A 6,062-nucleotide genomic window follows, 5' to 3' on the forward strand; every position below is an offset into this window, starting at 1 on the left:
TCATTGATGGATACGGGACCGAAATCGACAGATGGATGGATGGATAAATGATGCTTGTTATGTATGTGCAAGGCCACACACTCTGGCACGCACGCACGCACGCACGGGGCACCGGGGGCATAATCTTTGGCCGGGCGAAGGGGGAAGTGTGCTTAACTCATCTTAAATAAATGGGTCTGAGGGGACGATTGATGCGCCCCGCGACGGTGTCACGGTGGTCTGGCAACCTTCGCGGCAGGATTGGGCCAATATTTGTCGATGTGCTTACACACGATTTATACCTGTTGCGGAAGTTTAGCATCAACTTCCCCCCACCCCGATCGCAATGCTCTTATCTGTCATCAAGCCCCTCTTGAACCCGATCTGTCGTTGGGCCGGTACGAAGGAGATGTCACGCGTTAATGTTTCCCACCATATTTTGCGCTTGGCTCCTCTTTTTTTTTCGTTCGTGTACCCAACGTGATCAGCGGGTAGATGTGAATGAGCGTTTCTTTGGCATCATGGCAAATTCAAGCCAAATTACCCAAAGCCAAATCATAATGGACAGCGGAGATCGCCACAGATGGTGCTAACTCAACGATCAACGACTGATAATTGATTTTTTTTTTATGAAAGCAAACGATGCGCACACATGGTGGAACACTGGTTCAGCTGTAACATTCTATTCTATGTATGCTTCAACGTATTGGAACCAGGAAAACAATAGAACGTAGGGGATTTGAAGCTCTCCATAGGATTTAAATTTCTGCGATGACTAGCAACTGTCTAAACATACTCTTATTTCTACACTTTTACTCATATACTTCTTTAATTCAGAACCAGAGGAATGATTCCCTGTTTGGGCTCCAAATTTTTGTAGCAGCTGATTACACATTTTGTGTACTAAAAATATAAACAGAGTTAGTATAATTTTGGTGTGTGTCTTCCCACAAATTGTGTCTATAATTTTCGTTACTTCTAGCAGCATTTTTCAAAGACATTACGTGCCATTATCCATGTCCTTCATAATTAGAAACAAAAAACAAAATCCAGCACTCGTTTTAAAACATAAAGAATTATATACACCATTTAAAATTCAAGAACCTTTGTTATGCTAGGGATATGGGATGGGTATATATGCTGCGTCATGCATTTTATGTATCATTATAACAAATAACAATTGCAATTTTAAAACTAGTGGCTGGAAGTGTTTTTTAAATTTTCAAACCAAAGTTAAACCAAGCCATTTCGATTTGGATATTGCTTGTTTTGCGATCCCATGTTTATGTAGGACAAAGGGGGACTTAAATGAACTGCTAAATGTTGTCCTATTTCACTTATGTAGGAAAGAAAACTAAACATTTTGGAAAACAATCCTTGTCAAAAATAAAACATTGCAAAACAATTCAATGGAACGGACACGTCACCATCATCCCGTGAAACCACTTTTGCAGCTTTCGATTATCTCCTACGCTTTGGGGCAGCAAACAGCAACCACTGACATAGACCATATCCCTGCCAGCGATGGGAAGAAAGTTATGAGTTCACAACCTTTGGCCGCACCACTTTTCGGTGAAATCAACAATTCATTAATTTGCAGCTTGCAGATTTCGGATAGCGAAACCATATGGTGGGTCGATATTCTGGCATCAATAATCAACCTACCGACGCAAGCAACGGCCATTTGTTTCGGTTAAGTTTGGTTTAGTATAAGTTCAGGGTACGTTGGGGGAACACGCATTTGTTTATCAACAGGTTGTGGATAGACATTTCGCGTGTCAGAGTCCATTCGATTATCTGATAAGTCTGATGGATATTTTGTCTGGGAAATGTTTGAAACCACTAAACGAGCTGTAGAATGTACCGTTTTTGTTCTAATATAATTTGTTAAGTACTTCTACTCATCGGCCAACCGATGACGCATTAGTCTTTGTTTTCCTCAAAGACGTAATTCGATAATGGGTTAGAATTTGTTCCTAATTACCAAATTGTACCTTAGTAATTAGCAAATTAGTCAGTACGCAATTAGTGTTGCCGGTAAAATGGTGTTTTTACGCGCCCTTTTCCCCGATCACCAGGGAATGATCAAAGATTAGCGGCTGCATGGCTAAAGTTTGTCTTCCATCAAAGGCATTGGAGGAGGGTAAAACGATGGTCTGCTTGTTCGCATGCTTCTCTCTGCGCTTATTAATCACTTCGTTTGGCCTGAAGATCGGCTTAATGCGTACGGAAATAGAACAACCGCCACACGCCTCCCAACGATGGTGGCGTCTTGTTGTTAACCACTACCGTAACGCATTTAGCAAGTACTTTCGATCCGCGGTTCCCGGTCTTCACCATCCGCCGGACATCCACGAGATGTGCTGAGCGGAATCGGTGCGATCGGTTCCCGGGATTCAGACTTGTAAGATTTCGCACGGAGTTTCCAGGCAAAGATGGCGCGCGGTCATTCGGTTTGTTTATCTTGGGGCCCGCGCCAGAACGGTGTTTGTTTACGTTGGAAAACTCGGGCATTTCCACTTCACGATCGTCATCACTGTTTCCCCGTACCGGCGCACGGAGATCGGCGTGAGAGTTCGCGTGTTGTTTTGCACAACACGAGGGAAAAGGAGCAAACACACCGAACGTGATTGGAAAGAGGTTTGCAATATCCGGTACGATAAGTGACAACGTGAGAAGAAATGTAATCAAAACAGTTAACTGGCCAGATGCAACAAACACGTTGATCATTACATGACAAGTGTAGCTAATCTGGAGGTACACATAAACAATGTCTATGGAAAATTTTGATGGATATTTAACGTGTCGAACGATATGAAAGTTCCATTTAATTTTTGTCGAACAGTTCACTCTCATAGTATTAGTAAAATAATTTCTAACAAACGTTAACAAACGTTCTGTTATGCAGTCCTATGACTTACCGGAAGTTTCTATGAATACTATTAACTACTGATAAGAATAACAACCCTTTCAGACGATTCAAATCGCACTGAACAATCATCACGATGATTCTTTTAGTTACTCTTTTGTAATTTAAAATGCGAAAAATGAGTTCCAGCTAAAAAGAAGATTCAAACAGGAGTTACAAAAACTCACCGTGAGGAGTTTAATTAATCAATTCAATAGTAAAATTCTAATCATTCATTCTTACTCAGTACGCGCATCACTTCTATTACCTACCGTTTCTACTGAAGATTTTTTTAGAAGAATACTAGAAGAAACTCTAATCCTGAGTGTGTATTTAGTGTTCTATCATCTCGACAGCATATCATAAAAAGATTTCTCTTTTCTTCAAAGACAAATCGTCGTACGATAAATCATTCCATTTTATCATTCGATCGCAGCATAAGGGTCTAGGTGCTATTAAACTAAACCGGTTCCAGGCGTGCCCCGCCCGAGCTGGCTCGAAAATGTGTCCAACTATCAGCCGAAACTCTACACGTGGTTAGTTGGCAAGGGTTCAGAATGACACTTTTTCTTGACAGAAACACTAAAAAAGACAACGCCAACGACCAATCCCACGCTAATTCGCGAAGACAACCGCGCTATCGCGGGGTTCTCTCGGTGGGAAAATGGAAGAAGATTTGCCGTGATGCTAGAAGGTGCTGTAAAAAAAACCCCGACCGAAGCGGTTTGTCCGGAGGTATACCGTGTTTAATTTTTGACCGGTTCCCTTCGTTTCTGGGTGGTGTGGTGGTCCGGGCTCATTAGAAACACCCTGAAAAGGGTAAATAAATGTTGCGATCACGTCTTCGCACTGGCCCGCCGGAATACTAATGGGCACTGGCTGATGATGGCGAAGGGGTTGGTGCTCCTTCCTGCGTTTTCCCTCCCCCGCGCACCCATCACCATCCGCCGCCGATCGTGGTGACATATATGACCACCCTTGTCTCGCATCCTCCCCTCCCGCCTGAAATGTCCACTAACATTCGTGACCATTCGGCACACCCGTTGCGTGGCGGAACTACTTATTCATGAGGCCCCAGACGCGCGAACATGCTAAATGTTTGCAAAAGCCGGGGGTTCCTCTTTCGTCAAAAACTGCTCACCACCGCCGCTCGCAGTCAAAGTGCGATCGTCTAGTTCTTTTTTCATTTCGCACACCGCGATGGCTTATCTGACGGTATTTGTCTTCCGCTTATTTGTGTAGTGTACTATCCTTTTTTTTTGTTCGTTTCGTTTCCCATTTTTCTACCCCCCAAAAATCCCATCAAACTTTACCGACGGTCTGTCTACGATTGTCTTCCCGGCGGGCGGATTTATCCAGCCTCGCACCCCCTGCCCTCTCGCAATGTGCTAAAAGCATCCCCCCGTCTCCCTTCATCCGTGCCACTCCGTTCTCGATCATCATCAGCATGACCTCCGGCGTGACGGCTGGGTAGTTTGTCACTTCCACGACCAATATCCGGCTCCTGCGGACGACCGCTAACGCCTGTTGCTAACGAACGCCGCAGAATAGCCGCTAGATTTATTCCCGAAAGAGAAAATGCTTAATAATTAGCTTTCCTTTTAGAAGACGAGTCCCTTTTACGGATGCTGCCACCGGGTGGCTCTGGGTTTCGGATGTCGGCAAAAGGTTCCCAAAACTTGTTCGGCCACCATTTGGCTTTCAGTGTCGTGTTTCTTCTCCAAGGAGCTTCTCCAAAGCAGTTACGCGGATGTAGTGAAACAGATGGACACCAAAGTTGCGGGCCGTGTTGTTCTTCTTCGTCTCACCCAAGGCCCTTCGCTGTAGGCGGTGATTTAAGCCGTTCGATCGAGCGCGAGCCGGATTGATCGTGCAGCGCCTCTTTTCGCCGTCATTTTCGCCCCTCCCAAGCGGGTGACAAAGTATTAGAGGGTGGAAAAAAAGGCAGCGACAAGGAATTCCGAACCAGACGATGCGTGATGTTGTAACAAAGCGTTTCACCGATACGGTGAGGAATAATTTAAATTTTTATTGACCCTCGAATATCGTAAAGATCAGTATATTTTGATTCCTTCCCCGCCGAAGGGGGGAGTAAAAAAAAAACACCCTAATGATTTTGTACACAGGCTCTTTTTTTTCTCTTTACAACACACTCCCATGGCGGTGATGGGCAACCGGTTCTTTAACGGGAAAGAGGGTCAATGTCTTTGGGTGGCAAAATTTGCATGCCGATGAAAAATGACACCTGATTTGTGTCTCATTTTTTTGGGCTCCGGCTCACCCCCGACCCGTACCCCGGTCGGACGATCGCTGGCCGGGTTGGGAAATGTGTGTTTTTAGGGCTTGACACAAAGCAGGATGTGTGGGGTGGCGCCGTGGCCGCGGCTCGCGCGACGGTTACGAAACGCTAGACCCGAGCGTCATCCTTCGCTAGGGTCGCGGCGTCAGGTCCACCTTGAGCGCCGGTGAAGGTTTCGTGAAGGCAGACCTGAAAATCCGCCCCAAAAAACATGGAAAACTTTCTGCCCGCCCAGCAACACAAGAGAGCTGATCGAAATCCAGTTTCCAGCACGCCTCGGCAGATGATACATCGAGTGGCCGGATGGACATAGCACCGTGTCGTGGCGTTAGTCGATGGATGCTGCCTGCTTTCGACGATGATCCGGTCCTTCACGGCTAAGGCTACGCGGCGAGACCTTTGATGTGGCGCAGGAGAAACGTCGGGGAATTCGTCGTAAGCTGGCGAAGGTTGCTTTCTAGTCACGTGCGTAGGCCCTGGGCGAAACCGAAGGACATCGATTCGTTGTGTCCTACCCGTATAGACCGTCCTACCGGGTGACAAACGCATCGGGCTACACTTGTCCTCTCCGGCGCGGGGAGACTTTGCGACGATAATAAGCAAACGACGTTTAAATCGGGGGCTACTGGTTCGACGGATCTTAATTACGACCTTTTCATTGTATGCTTATGCCCGATCGCCAGGGAAAAAAAACGGCCAGCACACATTACACAATCATTAACCCGCCCTGCCATCCAATGTTCCCTCCTTCCCGGTTCCCGGGAAACTACTGCCGAGCCTCTACTTGTTCGGGCTACATCTTGAACCACTTTATTGACCATCGAGCAGCTTTCACAGGCCGCTGCTTGGTGGTAAAAGTACAGCGAAGGTCAGCTT

The sequence above is a fragment of the Anopheles ziemanni genome, chromosome 3, assembly GCF_943734765.1.
Source record: "Anopheles ziemanni chromosome 3, idAnoZiCoDA_A2_x.2, whole genome shotgun sequence".
Classification (NCBI taxonomy): domain Eukaryota; kingdom Metazoa; phylum Arthropoda; class Insecta; order Diptera; family Culicidae; genus Anopheles; species Anopheles ziemanni.